Raw genomic sequence first — 18731 nt, forward strand, 5'->3', positions numbered from 1 at the left:
ACAAGGGAGGTCTTGTACAACTTAAATGCAATTCTATAGTTGCCCTTAAGCTGTGGTTTGCAAAATTATTATCTCAATCACAGTTTATTTGGCCAAGGGCTCACTTTTGCACTCCTAATAAATAAGCAGAGGTGAGAGAATGGAGGTTTTTGTGTTTTTAGTGTTTTTAATTCTTCAGTAGTTTTGAAATACAATTTCTTTGTCATTTTTGTTAATCTTTGTTTTACTAAATTTATGGAAACTATTTTGAGATTTTCATCATTAATATGCAAACTTTTTGTTTAAAAAAAGGCAATTACATTTTTATCCAAGAAATATTCCAGTCTCTGAAAGTCTGTAAGTTCAGCTGCAGTAGGAAAATCATAGTTTGGTTTGGGGGAATATCTTTAGGCGCTTGAGAGGCATACTCAGTCTGGCCCTGCTGAAAGGAACGGGTGTACAGCCTCAGTGCTGCAGAACTAAGTCCTCTCATCCAGCCCCTCTCCAAACACACCAATTTGGATGCCTCTGGTCCTTCATGGGAACTATAATCATGGCCTTCAACCAGGACAAGCAGTATGTTTCCCGTGAAGAACACAACTGGGACCATTTTTGACTCAGCCCCTGAAACATATCATTTTCCTGAAATGTTTCTTTTCATGAATTTTCTTTATTGTGTATTATAGGAGTTTAATATAAATGATGCTGTGTTTCATAGCATGACAGCTTTGGATTAGGTAGTGTTATCTTGTTACTAATGGTTACTGCTGCTTAGTTTCTCTTAAATAGCAAAATGATGATATTCAAATGGTCTATTTTAGGTTCTGTGTTTATCTGTGTTCAACTAAAGTCAACATAGTATTGAGAATTTCAGAATTTCACTATAACATAAACATACTTTCTTTGAATATTACTCATGTTCATGTGTCATCTATGTGTCTCTGGTTGTGGGTCCCAGCAAACAGTAGAGTGTGCAAGTTACAGTGCATGTAACTTTCATTCAATTCTCTGAGGCTTTTTTTAGTTTTAGTTTAGTTTTTTCTTTTTTTTTTTTTCAAGAAACTACTATCTGCCCAGCACTCTACTGTGTTTTCAGATTAAAGATTAATCTTTTGCTCAAGGAAGACATAGCCTAGGAGGGAGACAGAATTATAAACATACATAAAAATTCTCATAAATACTGAAGTAAACAATAATAAATAGTATTTGGAGATTACTAATTGGTCCTTGACCACTCCAAGATAACAGTGGTGACAAAGTGCTTTTGTTTCACTTAAGCCAAGAAATGGGAGCTAAATTAATGATCAAAATCTCTTCTCGAGATATTTGGAGATGACTGTTTATTTTACCGAGAATATTTAACGATGCGGATTTATCTTTAATGAAATATGCTGGGGAGGGTTGGGAATCTGTTGTCTTCAGTTGTGTAATAAGGATCAACAAGAATTTTCCTCTTGGTAGATTGTAATCAAAATTTTCATGCGAAGACGTCTCTTTACTCTCTACAAAAAAGGACCCAGGACCAAAAATAAGATTTGAGATCATCTAGAGTTCTTCCTTTACCACAGTGGGACATTTATTTCTCTGTTCAAAAATATAGTGCCTTCTATAGAGTACCTAATATTCCTTCCCACTTTTTTGAAAAACACTGTCAAGTTCAAATTGGGCTTGTGTTATCACAGAGCTCTGTGTCTGTATCCCTGCATTGCACAGCAACCTTGAGGTGCTTAGGGGACCCCCAGTGGTTTAGTTTAGACCAGGAGACACAGAACCTCACTGCTCCACCAGGCAGACCCTTCAACCCAGGCTGCAGGGAAGAGGTGGTGCAAAGCAAGCTTACCCTTGAATTCTTCTACTCTGATCTTCTGGGAACTTATAAACCACCTGACAAATTCTTAATTCAGTATGTGTTCCCAGAATTTAGACTGAAGCCTCAAGATAAAAAACTCTAAAAACATCATTCAATTAATTAGTATTTATTTAGTTTTCCTTACATTGCATGTCCAGCATTGTGCTAGGTGCTGTGGACAAGAGAGAGATAGCAATAGATAAAGACAGAGATGAGAGAGACAGAGAGAAAGAGAGAAGGAAAAAGAAAGGAAGGAAGGGATAGAGGGAAAGAAAAAGAAAAATAATAATACGGTAGGCAGAATAATGGCTGCCCAAAGATGTCCCTGTTCCATCTCTATAAGCTCTGAATATGTTACCTTACATGGTAAAAGGGACTTTGCAAATATAATTAAGGTTACAGACCTTAAAATAGAATGATTATCTTGGATTATCCAGTTGTGCCTACTTAATCACACATGGGCCCTAAAAGCAGAGAAATTCCCTTCAGCTGCAGCAAATAGAAATGCCACAGAAAGGGGAATTCAGAGAGATTCAAAGTGTGGAAATGAATCAATGCCTCCTTTTGGATTTGAAGGTGGAGGGAACAATATGACCAGCAATGCAGGTGGCCTTAAGGAGCTCAGAGAGACTCCTGGCTGACAGCCAGCAAGTAAACCGGCCTTCCCCGGCCCTCTGCCTTAAAACCACAGGGAACTGAATTCTGCCAACAACCTGAATGAGCTTGGAAGTGGACTCACTGCCAAAGCCTCCAGAAAGGAATGCAGCCCTGCTAACACCCTGATTTCTGCCTCATAAGACTCTAAATGGAAGCTCCAGCTGAGCCACAGTGACCTGATCTTCTAACCTGCAGAACTACAAGATAAAATATGGGTGTCGTTTTAACTGTTAAGTTTGTGGTCATTTGCTATGGCAGCGATACAAAACTGATACAAATAATAAATATCCCTGTCTGCAAAGATTCTGACGGGAGAGAAAGTGAGTGAAAGATGTGGTGATGGGAGGAGAAATCTTCCTGAAGAATAACACTCAGAGTTTGGAGGTTTTGGTCTTGATTTGCTTTTTTTCAGGGACAGGGTCTGGCTCTGTTGCCCAGGCTGGAGTACAGTTGTGCTATCATAGTTCACCGCAGCCTCAAACTCCTGGGCTCAAGCAATCCTCCCATCTCAGCCTCCCGAGTAGCTGGAACTACAGGTGTGTGTCACCCCACCCAGTATTAATACTAATAGTTTTAAGCATCTCAGAGATATCATTATTTAGAATAATACCTTAGGTCCCTTTCTGTACCAATCCTCATTTTAAGGGCATTTTATGAGATACTTCAAATTGACCAAGTATTATATTTGGGGAGCAGTGTTAAGTGCCTGGTAATCTCTCTGTGACTTGAGATTTGCCCTAGAGTAGCAGGAGACACCAATTACTGCATATAAATGCTTTTCAAAGCTGAGCACATGACCCTAACATAAAATCTTGCTAAGAATGCAAACTGCCTTTTGCTTTCTTGAGAACATTGTCCACATAGCAGCCATATTCCTGTTCCTTGTGTCTGCCAGTTGCTTTTATACATGCAGGCTTCCTTTCGATTCTCTGGAGTGTGCATTAGAGCAAGACTCTTTTTAATAATTCAGAGAGTATAGTTGGAGTATAAATTATTTTTATTCATTAATAAAAATTAAGACACATCTTGTGGGTGGTGGAAGAAGGGTAGACAAGGACTTGATAAAACATGCTTTGGAAATCCGATGTAAAAGAAGTATTCCAACTTATTCTCTCAACTATTAATGGAGGCAGAAGACAAAGAACAATTTGGGTGAAAATATTTGTAACTCATATCACAGAGAATAAACTTAATTTCTTCAATATAAAATAAGCTCCCCCCAATCAATAAAAGACCGAAAACTAATAGAATAATGGGCAAAAGATATTAAAAGAGAGGTCAACAAGAAAGGAACTCTAAATGCCTTTAAACTTATGAAAAGATGCTATCACTTATAAGAGACTTCCAGATCAAAACCGCAAAAAACATAATTTATACCTATCAGATGAGCAAGTTCAAAACATTTGTTGATTTATTACGTGTGTAAGTATGAGGTAAAATAGCCTTAAATATTTCCAGTAGGAGTATGCATTAGTTGAAACACTTTGGAGAGCAATTTGGTCATATCTACTAAAATTAATAATGCACATACCCTTGGGTCCAGCAAATTCATTTCTTATACTTTTTCCTTTAGATAAACTTGTATGTGTACAAAATGATTTATGTAAAAGGCTAATATTTGGAACATATTTTGTTCCAAGCAAACGTTTGGAAACAAGTTACCTTTTTATTATATTAACTGTGGGCCAGTTTAAAAAAAAGTCATGGAAAAATCCATATAATGCCATGCAGCTGTTAAAAAGAATGAGCAAAAGTGGAACAACTCTTTTGAAAAACTGTTTGGCAACATTTGCTAAAGCTAAACATATACCTACCTCATGACCTGGGATGCTCCTAGGTATATATCCGAGAGAAATGAGCTCATATGTCTACCAAAAGACATGTACAATTCTGTTTATAGCAGCTTTATTCAAAATAGCCCTAAACTGGAAACATTCCACTTTGCCCGCGTCAAGAGGAGAATGAATGAATAAATAAGTAATGGTCTATTCATATAATGGAATAATACTCAGCAATAAAAAGAATAAACTGATGGAAACATGAGTTTACACAACAACATGGAAAATTACTATGACATATTGAGGGAAAGAAGGAAGATTCTAATATGGTTTCATTTATATGAAGTTCCAAAACAGGCAAAACTAATTGTAATGATAGACGGTAACTAGTGATTGCCTCTGGGGCATGAGGGAACCTTCTGAAGTGATGGAAATGTTCTACATCATGATATGAATGGTGATTACAGAGGTAGATAAATATATAAAATTTATCATGCGGTAGATTTAAGATTGATGCACTTTATACACTTTCTAATTTATGTTATACCTCAATGAAAGCAAAAAATGGAGAATAAGGGAAAAGAGGAGGAGGAGGAGGAGGTAGAGGAGGAAGGGGAGAGGAGGAGGAAGAGGGAGAGGAACAGGAAGAAGAGGAGGAGGAAAACAGTTATGCGTACCCATGTACATAAGCTGCAAGCTGGATTGTTAGGTGAAAGTATTTCTCAACCAGAGTTCCTCATTTGAACCACAGCACACAGGACGTTATTTCTGAGTTCCCTCAATTCTCTCATGGATGGTACATGCTTAATACCATTCCTGATGCCTAGGAGAAAAGTGAATTTATCACATACAATGGATGCCTTAGGGCATGAGAGCTTAATTCTCTCAAGGAAACCTAACTGAGAATGTATGTTACGTGTGTGTGTGTGTGTGTGTGTGTGTTGTAAGTGTATATTTATCACAAGAAACTATCAATAGTTATCTCTGAGAGGGAAGTGGGCAGCTCACTTTTCACTGTATGACCAGTAGTAGAATTTGAATTGTGTCCCATGTGTATGTAAACAAACACAAATGTCTCTCTAAGTGGTATGGTGGGAATGTAAGAGATGAGAAGCTTAGGAGCAAATACAATAGTGCTTCATTGTAGTTGTACACCAACCATGGCATGTATGCTTGTGGTATTTAGCAACAAGAGTGTCCTGAGCTCAATTTTTAAGTCCAAAAGGCTGTTTATGTAACTTTGAGTGATCTAAGAAAGAAAAAGCAAAGTTTTTATTATAAAAGCAAAGTACACAGTTTAAGACTGGCAGAGGTCCAGAAATTGTAGGTGTGGAGGAAAAAGGGAAATTTAGCAGGGGCATAGTGAAACCATGGCCAGCTTCCAATAATATTCTACTAGCAGGTCCCGTCACTTTTCCCTGACTACTCCAGTTGTCATCTGATTGTCTGTGGGATGGCTCACGTCAAACAAGGTGGATGATTGAGATAAGTAGGCTAGAGGAGGTCTGGAAATTTGATTGTTTTGCTGGTAATTTGAAAGGTTAGACAGCAAAATAACAAAACAGCATCTCGGTTTGGCCCCTGAGTAGAACAAACTAAAGAAAGCCAAATAAACTGACACCTGACGGCAGAAACTGTAGGATTTAGTACAGAACAGTTTAACATGCACGCTCACAGGTGCACACACATATCGGAAATGAAAAGTGGTCTTGTTGAGTAGAGGCAAGTTGCTTGCCACTCTCCAGCCTGTACATCAGATTTTTCACATACCAGAATAATTGCCCTGGAATTTGCAGATGCATTTGTAATAATAAAGGTAACAACAACTACACTGTATGTAGTCCGAGATTTATTGAGAGCATCAATGCTTGTGTTTTATGTGCATTATACTGTTAAATGCCCAAAACATCCTATTGAAATAAATAATGGTGTTATCCCTGTGTTACAAATGAGGAAACAAAGGCTCACTGCGTTTAAGTAGCTTGCTTAACAGTTAGTGAATGTGGGAGTCTACTTCCTTTCCTCTAAGAAAATCATGTCCTTATTTTGCATTCCATGGCCCATGGTCAGTCAGTGGTATGAATTCCTTACAGAAAGAATTACACATGCAGCTTCACATAGAATCAAACTCCTGATTTATTTAATTGTGATTCAGACTTTTCCAACAATCCATCACATTTCTCAATTTGCTAATGCATTTCACCCCATTTCTTGAAACCAGCCCACACTTTTCAGAAATGCCTTACAAGCTTGTTTTTGTTTGTTTGCTTGTTTGTTTTGCTGTGATATCCTAAAGAAGAGATAGAGATTTCTTCAGAAAATTGACAAGTAGTATATTCTATAACATCTCACAAAGGCCTGCTATGGAGCCCCCTCAAACAAAATTCACTGTTCAGAGGTTACGCGTGCAAAATGTCTTCAGAAATACTTCAACCATATACGATTGCTTGAGAAAGTTTTTTGGGTACCTAGGATAAGAAGTTCACCGTGACATTTCATTCAGTACTAAAGTATGCTTTATTCTTTTACTGGCCCTAGAATATCATAGAACATCAATTACACTTTCTTGGAATGCATTGATATGTCATTCTTCACTACTTACAACATATATACCAAAAAAATAGTAAATAAATGAACTATAATGAAAATAAAGTATCTTTCCATTTTCTTTCTCATGTCTAGTGTAGAATAATTTCTGTTCATTTGGTTGCAAACTAGCTGAAGCACTAAAATAAGCTTATTGCTCTGTGGCTGGGCTACCTCTGCAAGCCCAGAAGCAAGACGAGTATCCAGGCTTCTTAAGGGCTGGGAAGCGGCACCTAGATGGCTTTTGGGAACTGTGTTCCTTTCTCCAGCTCTCAAAGGCCAGTTTGCATCCTGCCACATCTCTCAGTACCTACTTTGTGCTTCTGCCTCTGCCAAGAGGTTTGCTCTGCTTTGCTAAGACTATTTTAGTTACTGTCTTTTAGTCCTATCCCATCATCCTAGGAAAGCAATCTGATTGCATTAATTTGAGTTGTTGCAAGTATGTGGCATCATAATCCATTTAGCTGTCACAAGTATGTGGCATCCTATGGCCTGCTCCCACCCAGTGACGCTATGGAAACGGGTGGGGAGGCTTAGGGCAGGCTCTCCAAGAGGGGGCTGAGGGCAGTAGTGAGGACATGACTGTGGAGAAAATAGTTGGAATTTGTGTTATAGTTTCCACGTCAATGTAGCTATTTAGGGACTATTCAGAGAGCATTTCTTTCACATTTAGATGGGTTAATCTATTTCTAAAAGCTTATAGCATTTAAGGATAGGCTTTGGAAAGGGAACCTAATCAGACCGAGAATTGTACAACAGGAGAGAGGACAGAAGCATGGCATGGTGCACCCATTAGGTTTAGACACAAATGGGTACTTGAGGGCTCTCTTGACTGAATGGTGATATTTGCCTCAGAAGTTCTGTTCTTAGGCATATTTGTAATGTCTGAGGCTGAGGCTTTCCCTGAATGTTTTGGAAATCAGAGACGGAAAACTTAAGTGGATAGTGCTGGCTGCAATCCAATGCACGCTAGCAGAGGGGGAAACGTCATTTATAAACCACAACTGAACGTAGCAACTTCTGCTTTTTCCGTGGAGAAGATAGGGGTAGGAATAGGGCATAATTCATGTAACTAAAGGAATAAATTTCATCACTGCTCTTTTCCCTTGCAGAAAGAGATGGAGTAGGGAGAAAGGGTGAGGCTCAGATTTAAATGGCTTGTGGTTCAGCGGAATGCATTAGTGGGACTTTGAATGTAAAAAGAATCTATGTACTAAGTGTGGAATATGAAGATGCAGCAGAGCTAAAGTGAATTACTTTTTATAAGGAAACAAAGGTTTCCTTATAAAAGTTTAAAGTTTTTGCTCCTGAGAGAGAAGAGACAGATAAGAAAACAGAGGGAAAAAGGGAGAGAGAAAAGCCCTGGAACATAGGAAAGAGTCCATAAAGGTTTGCAAATTAGGGGTTTCCAATATTTTCTTTTAAGTTATTTGTTTGGCTACAATATAAACCCCATCCGTTGCTGCAAACAACAGTCAAGCCAGCTACACAGAAAATAATTCAATGAGTGTTTTTATTTGTGAGCGTTTGTTTGGTGGGAGGTGCATTTCACTGTGTCAATCATGGAGGAAGGCTGGATTTCAGATACAGTTCTGTGTGGTAGAGAATAGGGAGATAACTTGAAGAACATCTAGAGACTTCATTAACGAAACTAACTTAGCAAAAGCAGGATCTAAGAGTCATAGATAACTTGGAAAATTGTTAAATTCCTCACTGTTGCCTCTTGTAGCAACATTTACGTTGCAAAAGCCACACCAACGTCTAAGCCTTCTCCCAGGTGCTCCTTTTCCCATGTGTATAGACACATTTCCATCCTAAAATTGAGTCTGTGTTTCTTCTTCTTGAACCTGGTGGATCTTCATACATGCTTCAACGAATAGAATTGGGTGGAAGTGATCCTGCATGGTTTCTGAGGCTAGGTGGAACAAGGCAATGTGACTTCTACCTGGCTGCTGTTTCAGGATGCCTTCCCTGGAACAATGCCACCCTTATGTGAGGAAGCCCATGCAGTACTCAAAGGCCACGTGTGTATATTCCCACCCACAGCCCCAGCCAGCACCCAGCCAGCACTAGCCCCTAAAAATGTGGGCAAGCAGCCTTCTGATGATTCCAGTTCCCAGTCTTGGCGTTTTCCAGCTTAGATACCACACATTGTGCAGCACAGGCAGCCCATCTCCACTGTATCCTAACCAAATTCCTGACTCAAAGAAACCACAGGAAATAAGAAATAATTATGGTTTTAAGCCACTAAATTTTGGGATAATTTGGTATGCTACAAGACATAAATGATACATCACCACCCCCAGCATCCCCAGAAAAAATTAAGAGGAATTTTTTGATAAAATTTGTTCCAATTCTATCTGAAGCTTGAAGAATTGGGTCATAACTGTTTTCACAGCACTTTTTAGATCTCAAGTATTCTTTCCACTTCAAGAGTTCTGTAGCCTAAAAGACAAAGGCCCTCAGGGCCAGGGAGGGATGGAATAGGAGTTGGTTCATCTTTCAAGAATAAAAAGGCAGGCCTCAAGGATAGCTGAGGAGAAAACAAGTGACTTGACATAGTAAAGAATTAATTCCTCTAGATTCAGCTATTACTAGCCATGTGACTGAGAGCTTACTCTGGTTTTTGCCTCAGTTTCTTCTGTTGTGAATGAGGCTAATCATATTTATAAATTTTTTTATTTCTTTTTGTTTTTTATATAAGTTTTAACAGAGAAAATGCATGTAAAATCTTTAACTTTGTGTCTGGCACAAAATAAGCATTCTATAAATGTTATTCATAATGTGCTTAGCATAGTACCTAATACTAGGTAATAGCTTAAATAAATGGTAGCTGTAATTATTGTAATATTCCAAATGTTTACTCTAACACGCTAGCCCATATCGCTAAATTCTGCATTCCTCTTTCCATGGCTAATGTTCTTAGAATCTCCATATGGAGAGGATAGAAAGTTCTGTAGTATATGGGATTGTCAGCTTTCCAATGTGACTAGTAAATTCACCATAAAATTGAACCCACTCAAAATGTCCTAACCTAAAGCAATTTGTTTTAATAATTATCAGCCTAAAAAGATGCTGGTGCATTTATGCATGTATTGGAATATAAATGGCAAATTGTATACTCTGCCAAACCCTGGAATATATTCTTAACTTGGAGAATCTGTGTTTCAAATTAGACTCTTACATTTTTGGTATTTAATTTCATTTATACTTAACTGTATGAAACATTTGAGTCTTCTGTAAAATAGAGCTGAAAATAGATTCTCTGGGCGTCTGATAGTTCTAAATTAACTCTAAAAATAATATTTTGATGAGTAAAACAGAGAAAACCCAGAAATTTCCCATAAATACACAACTAGAAAATTCAAGTAAGTGGGTATAGGACAACAAAGAACCACATGGTATTTTTTAATGACTTTTTTCAGGCTTCGGGTGAACTCATGGTAAGAAAGCCTCATTGTTCCACAGTATCAGCAAGAAACAACCTCCAAGTTATAGAGGACACTCTCAATAGACTTATCAACTACATAGTTGGTCACAATATCTCTACTTAAAATCTCTATGCAGACTCCAGCAATGAGAAATGGAACAAAGATGATGTACTAACTCCCTGAGGCAACCCAGGTGCCCTGTGTAAATTCTTGATTTATTAAGTTTTGTAATTTGAAATTTTAATTTCCTTAAATGGTTAAAAACTTCCCGAGATTACCTTATACATTCTATTTGTTGGGGAAGATGTACAGTAGATTATTTAGCTCAGTATTCCATTCCAGTTGTTTTTGTTATCCTTATCAGCCAGCTGGATTGCAACAAAATAAAACAGTTAGTTAAGATGTCTGCTGAAGGTGAAATCAATTTTGCCCAAGCGATGTCTCAATGTGTACAAATTCCAACAGATTTTTTCACAGAACCTAACAAATTGATTTTGAAAGTCATGAAGTAGAATAAAGGTGAAAAATTGCCAAGCCAAATTTTTTCATCTTTAAAATTTTTTCAACTCTATTATGGAATAATTGAAGTACACTAAACATACTTAAAAGTATATAATTTGATCAGCTTTGACATACGTATGTTCCCCTAAAATCAAGACGGCAAACATTTTTGTCAACCCTTAAAAGTTTCCTGTGACACTTTGTAAGGCTTTCACGCCTCTATCCCCACCTATTAATATAAGCAACCACAGAAAAGAAAAAGACTGGGAGAAATGTTTGCAACACATATACCAGACAAAGGGCATGCATCTATATGTATATATTATAAATAACGTTAGTATGTTCTGGCCATAATGTTGGATGATACCTTATTGTTTTGTTTTCCCTTTTGTGGTATTGTTTTATCAAAGCTGTGAGCTTTATCTTTTGGGTGTTTTTACACTGGTTGATATCTACTGTGCTGTTCAATGTATAATGGACTTTTGAGCATTTCATGTAGGCCAGGTCTAGTAGTGACAAATTCCCTTAATGTTTGCTTGTCTGTAAAAGTTTTTATTTCTCCATCACTTATGAAACTTAGTTCTACAGGATACAAAATTCTTGACTGGCAGTTGTTCTGTTTAAGAAGATTAAAGCTCAGGCCCCAATACCTTCAGGTTTATAAGGTCTCTACTGAGAAGCCTGCTGTTAGTCTGATGAGTTTTCCTTTGTAGGTTAGTTGTTGCTTTCATCTTGCAGCTTGTAGAATTTTCTCCTTAATTTTGACTTTGACCATGTTGATGACTACATGTCTTGGAGATGTCCTATTTGCAATGAATCTTCCTGGTGTTTTATGAACATCTTGTGCCTGGATATCTGAAGTTCTAGTGATAACCAGGGAAGTTCTTCTCAATAATTCCCTTGAATAGGTTTTCCATGCTTATTGCTTTTTCTTCTTCTCCCTTTGGGATACTGATAATCCATATATTGGCTTGTTTTACACAGCCCCATATTTTTCTGAGTGATTGTTCTTTTTTCTTTAGTCTTTTTTTTTGCATCTTTGACTGATAGCTTTCTGTTGTATTTTGTAATTCTCTAAACGATCCTTTCATTTCTTTAAGTTTGTTTATATCCTTTCTTATGTTGTCTATTTCTTTAGTGAGTTTTTCATATTTTTCATTCATGCCCTAAAATATTTTTTTTTATTTCTTTGTGTTGGTTTTCAGCTTTCTCTTCAAACCCATTCATCTTGTTTGCCATCTGTATTCTGAATTCCATTCTTGACATTTCAACAGTTTCCTTTTGGTTGGGGTCCATCGCTGTGGCTCTATTGTGATCCTTTGGGGGTGTCAAACTTGTTTGTTTGACCATGTTGCCAGAATTCTTTGGATGGTTTCTTCTCATTTGAAACCTCTTCTCTCAAATCAGGGCTGATAGGTTTGTGGTGTACCTGTACTCCTTTGCTGGGAATTCTCCTACTTAATAAGAAGGAGGAGAGATCCCTAGATAGTACTTTTGTGTCCTGCTCTGGAGGACTGACCCAGCAGGAAAAGGGCAGATGCACTGACAACCTATAATGCAGGCGTTCTCTTGCATCATCCTGTTCCCCTGTGGTTGTCACAGGCCAAGCTGGTGTTGCAGGATATTCATTTGGATTAGTGGATTGATCCCAGGCCACTGTTGGAAGCTTGGGCCAGGGGCTAGGCAAGTTCCTCTCCACAGACACAGGTGGTATAACCTTGACCAGTGCTTCTCTGATAATTCACAGTGCTCTCTCTGAGACAGTACATCTGCAGGTGAACCTCTACCTGCAACCTTTGATCCTCTCTTTGAGAGGATCTCTGTAAGTGCAGGCTGCTTATAGTCCACCATCTTGGACCCTCTTCCAGTTTTCAGTGTTTAGATATTAGATCTTTTTGTTAATTCATTCCTAGGAATTTAACATTTTTGGGTGCTGTTGTAAATGAATTTTTTTTAAATTCAGGTTTTCCAATTATTTGCTGCAAGTATTTAAGTATAAAATTTACTTATTTTTATATGTTAAACTTGTATCCTGAGACTTTGATGAATTAATTTACTATTTCTAGCTTTAGCTAATTTTTAGATTCCCTAGGATTTTCTATAGAACCAAATATGCAAACAGGGATAGTTTTAAATCTTCCCTCTAATCTTTAGGAATTTTATGTCTTTTTCTTGCCTTAATTCATTGGATAGGACATCCAGCACTATGTTTTATAGGAATGAAGAAAGAGAGCAACCTTGCAGTGTTTCTGATCTCAAGGAGGAAACAATCAGTCTTCTAACATTTAAACATGATGTCAACTGTAGTTGTTTGTTTGTTATGTTTTGTTTTATAGATGCCCTTTATTCATTTGAGAAAGTCCCCTACTATTTCTAGTTTGCTGAATATTTTTTAGTTTGAATGGGTGTTGAATTTTGTCAAGCATACAAATATCTATTGAAATGATAATCAGGTGTTTTCTCTTACATTCTATTAATATAACCACCTGAAAAGTTTCCCAATTTTGTTGTGTAAATATCTGTCTACCTTTAGATGGAGACTCTCTCTTATTCATCTTTTTTCCCTAAACCTGACACTTTATATATGATTAATAAATGTTTGTTAAATGAATGAATAAATGACTCTAGACATATCAAGAATGTGTCGCCTTGTATTTCTATTTACAACTAATAAAAGCCTTCCTGTACAAGCAGTGATAACTTCAGTAATCTGCATGACAAACGTAAGTTTGGGTTAAGGAACTATTTGTTATTTCTCATATAAAGTCCAATTTATATGTAGGTGAGGTGGAAGTGGATGGCTCGGAGACAAGAGGACTTTGCACCACAAATAATCTGGGAACTCAGGCTGATAGAATGTTTGCTATCCTCAGCCTCTGGCTTTTGATGTTATCCTCAGCAAGAAGATACAGTGGGCTGGGGAGAGGTAGTAAAGGATGTCAGATTGTTTTTTTAAAGGCTAAGCCTTAAGTGGTATGTTTAATTTTTGTCCATATTCCACTGGCCAGAACTTTGTGCATGGGACTGCCTAGATACAAGGGAAGATAGGTAGCCCTAGCTGGACAGCTGTTTTCCTGTAAAACTACAGTAAAGAAGAGAAGCATGATCCTTTGGTAGACAACTAGTTATCTTTGCCTTAGAAGGGGAAAAAAGTTATGTTTATTAAGTACTCATTTAAGTCAGGTACTGGGCTACATGTATGCTACACTTCCTTTGATTAGTTATAAGGCAGCATTTCTCAAACTATGTCCCGCAGAGCAAGGGTGTCTCACACCATTGATGATCTTTGACAAGAAGGTTGGCATGGCCAAATAAGTTAAGGAGGAAATATAACTTTAAATATATTTAAACAAGTTTCTTTCCTTCCGGATTTCTCAAGGTCCTTAATATATTAATATGCATTTGATTCTCCAAGCATGCATACAATGTAAAGCATTTTCAAACCTTATTCGGCTGCAAATTACCTATGAGCATTATAAGGCTCAGTCTGAGAAATTTTAGGACAATGGATACTCAATAATAGCATTTAGTTTAAAAATTACATTTTTAAGGTTCCCAATCAATACTCATTCAACTTATTTTTATAAAGAAAATACAATGATGCTATTTGATAATGAAATTACTTTCTACAAAGTCAGGCTGGGTATCTCTGGGAAGGAGGAAACTGTCCCAGCCACGTGAGGCTTGTACTGCTAGGCTCCTGTGGTGCCATTGTCAGACCTGGAGTTATAGAGTCACTGAGCATTTTGCCCGGAGAGAACACTAAGATATATATGACCTGCAGGCCAGAATCTGTATCCCGTCTTGCCTGCAGAGAAAGAAGAGGAAGCCTTCCAAGCAGCAATCCATCACTAGGATCCCTGTTTCACTTCTTCCTTTTGTACAGATTCTTTGGACCACAGAATATCTACCATGATTTTCCTTATTAATGAAAAGCATGGCTTTGTTAAACATAGAGGTGCTGTACTTGGACATGACTCATTTGTATCTTAAAGTGACTAATCCTTATTCTCAGTTTTAGAAGCTACTATTGGTAAAAATATGTGCATGTGTGGTAACTCCAGAATTTGTATGTATGAGTGGCTTAGGGGCGGTAAATTGATGGAAGGAAGAAGAAGGGGGATGTGAAGTGTGAAGTTCTGTTTGCCTAGCGTGTTTTATTAGATTGGAGGGAACATCAATTATCCACAGCACTGAGTAAGAGTGGGGTGTAGAGAGGGATGAGACGGGCAGGAGCAAGGTCTCAGCCCTCCCATGTCCTCCTGAGCCCGCATAGCTCATCTATGCAAATTGTAAGAAGGAGCTGGATGGAGAGAGGGAAGCGGCTTGCAGAAGGAGAACAAAAGCAAGAGCAAGACCCAGAAAGAAGAATGGAGAAAGGTTACTATCTTTTCATCAAGTTGTTGAGAAGCAGCAAAAGGCCTTAAAGGCCACCTTGTCCAATTTCCTCAAAAAGAGCCTCTATCTTTCATTGATGATCACTCGGCCTCTGATCATTTGCTTCCAGTGGCAGGGCACATACGCAGTTCTCAAAGCAGCTCATTCAATTTTCAAAAAGTTCTAATTGCTAGAGCATTCTTTCTTATATTAGCTAAAATATCCCACAGTACCTAGTTTGCCATCCTCCTGGCCTCCAGAGTAATATAGGAACATCTTAAACAGAACTGCCTTAAATATTTAAAGATAGTAAGCATGGACTCACTAAGTTTTTTTCTTTTTATTCTCCAAATATCACCAAGCCTGTCACATGTTTCTCAGAAATGAAGATTTGAGAAATCTTCCCCATTCTTGTCACCTTCCTCTGTATATGTGTCAGATATTCAATGTCCTTCCTAAAAGCTAGTATGAAATAAATGCAATAAATGTGCAATATATAACTAATGCCTTTGCATCTGAAGACAGCACTTTCATGAAGGAGGGACCTGTGGAGATTTGGCAATGTTAATCTTCCTGGGGGAAATAAAATGATCAGAATTTTTTATATTGGAATAGGAATTTTGTATAGAGAAGTGAGCAGCTGTTTTCCTATAAAACTACAGTGAAGAAGAGAAGCATGAATCTTGGGTGGACAGCTATTATCTTTACCTTGGAAAGGAAAAAAAAGTTATATTTATTAAGTTCCCATTTAATTCAAGTACTGGGCTGTACACTTCCTTTGATTTATTGTAATAGAGCATTTCTCAAACTATGTCCGGCAGAGCAAGGGTGTCTCACTCCCTCTATGGTCTTTGAGAAAAAGGTTGGCATGGCCAAATAAGTTGAAGAAAGGAGTCAGCAGTAGCTACTGGAACTGTCGGTGCAGGAAATGTCTTGTCTTCTGTTCCCCACCCTGTTGGATACCCCCTCACTATACTCCCCTCTACCTCCTAACAGGGAACAAAATCTGTTCAAGGTCCCCACAACCACTCCTCACTTGGCACTGGTGTTTCTCAGTGTTCTTAGCAGGAAAACATTCTGAAGCCAACATTCATCAGCTCCAACGCCCAATAGTTTGTGCGTGTATGGCGCAGGGGGTTGTGAGGCAGAGAGAGAGAATATTATCGTTTAAAATCAGCTAAGCACTGGTTATTCTCCCTTCTGGTTGTGTTATTCCTGACAATGGGAAAATAAATCTTACTGCTCCTTTGCATCAGAGTTTGGTGGGGAGCGTGGAAAATTGCAGTAAATGCATCTTTAAAAGTGCAGAAGAAATTGGCTGGGCGTAGTGGCTCACGCCTGTAATCCTAGCACTCCAGGAGGCCGAGGATGAGGCTGGTGGATCTTTTGAGCTCAGGAGTTCGAGACCAGCCCCACCCATCTCTACTAAAAAAAAAAAAAAAAAGAAAGAAAGAAAGAAAGAAAGAAAGAAAGAAAGAAAGAAAGAAAGAAAGAAAGAAAGAAAGAAAGAAAGAAAGAAAGAAAGAAAGAAAGAAATTAGCTGGACAACTAAAAATATATAGAAAAAATTAGCTGGGCATGATGGCACATACCTGTAGTCCCAGCTACTCGGGAGGCTGAGGCAGGAGGATTGCTTGAGTCCAGGAGTTTGAGGTTGCTGTGAGCTAGGCTGACGCCACGGCACTCTAGCCAGGGTGACAGAGCCGGACCCTACCTCAAAAAAAAAAAAAAAAAAAAAAAAGTGCAGAAGAAAGCCTAGAGGTAAGGATAAGCACTAGACAAAATTCAGTTACAATGGATGAGAATTTAAAAGATTAATATCTTACTTTTATTAACATTGTTATTTTTGCTACATAGAGGATGGAAACAAGTAGTGAGGAGAGAGCAAGAGAAAAGGAAAGCTTTAAAGAAAAGGTAAAACTCAGGTGGTGCAAAGGCAATGTATGTAACCTAAACATTTGTACCCCCATAATACACTGAAATAAAAATAAGTAAGTAAATAAATAAATAATAAAAATAAAAATAGAGAAAAGGTAAAGAAACCAGGCATATAATTAAAACATTAATTTCCAAATGGTTTTTTCTGTCTTTTTTAAATTTCAGGATATTATGGGAGTACAAACATTTTGTTTACAAGTAATGCCTTTGGCTCGCCCAAGCCAGGGCTAGAGGCGTGCCCTTCCCCCATACAGTGCCCATGGCATCCATTAGTGTGAGGTTAGCCACCTCCAATCCCCCACCTGACTGACACCCAGTGAATATTACTACCATGTGAGCACCTTAGTGTTGATTAGTTAGAGCCAATTTGATGTGGTGCTTATTTCTCCATTCTTGTGATATCTCACTTTGAAGAATGGGCTCAAGCTTTATCCAGAATAATACAGGAGGTGCTAGATCACCATTGCTTTTTGTAACTGAGTAGTATTCCATGTATTGGTGGGCATTGTAACTGAGTAGTATTCTCATGTATTGATGGGCATTTGGGTTGTTTCCACATTTTTGCAATTGTGATTTGTGCTGCCATAAACATTCGAGTGCAGATGTCTTCATTATATAACGTCTTCTTTTCCTTTGGGTAGATGCCTAGTAGTGGGATTGCTGGATCAAATGGTATTTCTATTTTTAGCTCTTTGATGTATTTCCAAATTATTTTCCACAGGGGTTGTACTAATTTGCAGTCCCACCAGCAGTGTAAGAGTGTTCCTATCTCTCCACATTTGTTGTTTTGGAACTTTTTGATAAAGGCTATTCTCACTGGAGTTAGGTGACATCTTATTGTGGTTTTGATTTGCATTTCCCTAATGATTAGAGATGTTGAGCATTTTTTTATGTTTTCTGGCCATTAGTCTGTCTTCCTTTGAAAAGTTTGTGTTCATGTCTTTCGGCCATTTACTGATGGGGTTGTTTGATTTTTTCTTATTGATTTTCTTAAATTCTACATAGATTCTTGTTATGAGCCCTTTATCAGATGTATAGAAAGCAAATATTTTCTCCCATTCTGTAGTTGTCTATTCATTGTAATGATAGTTTCCTTGGCTGTGCAGAAACTTTTTAATTTGATCAGGTCCCATTTACTTATTTTTGTTGCTGCTGTGATTGCTTTGGGGGTCTTCCTCATAAATTCTTTGCCTAGTCCAAATGTATTTTCAATTCTTCATGCTAATCAGTAAAAATATTCTTGAGTGCATATTTCAAATATCTGTATATGTATATTTCTTTAAAAATTTTGTAAATATTATTGATCTGATATTAGTAAAAATTAATTTCTTACTTTAGATGGAAAATAAATATAAGCAGAAGTTCTAATATTGTGTTCTTGAGCCCAATGGATTCTACTTCAACTCCTTAAGGTGAATTTGATCCACTTTCGGAGGTGGAATGGGCTAACATGATCAAAATATTTATAATCAGAAATGGAAATGTCTAACATAAATTGTTGGCACTTCTGGCATAGGGAATCACCCTGTTGTCTCAAAAGGTTTCGTAAAATCTGTCATATATACAAATACTTTGGATGAAGTGTTGGTCTGTGTGTGTTTGCATGCATGACTATGTCAGTTTTGTCACATATGG

The sequence above is a fragment of the Lemur catta genome, chromosome 12, assembly GCF_020740605.2.
Source record: "Lemur catta isolate mLemCat1 chromosome 12, mLemCat1.pri, whole genome shotgun sequence".
NCBI lineage: Eukaryota > Metazoa > Chordata > Mammalia > Primates > Lemuridae > Lemur > Lemur catta.